The following is a 568-nucleotide window of genomic DNA, read 5'->3' on the forward strand; positions in this document are numbered from 1 at the left end:
CTCGGCCATGTCCACGGCCTCCATAGGAGCCACGGCCATATGAGTTGTCTTCCCCTCGACCAAACGAGTTTTGGTCTCGACCACCACGTCTATGCCATTTTCCACGACCACGGTTGTGTTGGCTATCACTCTGGACATGGTTCGACTCTTTCTTAGCCTCTACGGTCGCATGTGCCTCAGGTAATGGTGTTGTTCCAGGAGGTCTCAATTCACTGTTCCTCATCAACAGTTCATTGTTCTCCTCGGCGAGCAAGATACAAGAGATCAGATTAGCATAAGTAGAGAAGCCTTTCTCACGGTACTGTTGTTGTAACAACACATTGCTTGTGTGGAAGGTGGAAAAGGTTTTCTCAAGCATATCCTTATCCGTTATATCCTCACCACACAGGTTCAATTTTGAAACTATTTTAAACAGGGCCGAGTTATACTCGTCCACGGACTTGAAGTCCTGGATTCTGGGATTCCTCCAATTATACATAGCCTTTGGTAATAACACCGTTCTCTGGTGATCATATCTCGTTTTCAACTCTGTCCAAAGGTCTAGAGGATAGATTCTCAATAGTCAAAA

This window comes from Brassica oleracea, unplaced genomic scaffold (genome assembly GCF_000695525.1).
Source record: "Brassica oleracea var. oleracea cultivar TO1000 unplaced genomic scaffold, BOL UnpScaffold01260, whole genome shotgun sequence".
NCBI lineage: Eukaryota > Viridiplantae > Streptophyta > Magnoliopsida > Brassicales > Brassicaceae > Brassica > Brassica oleracea.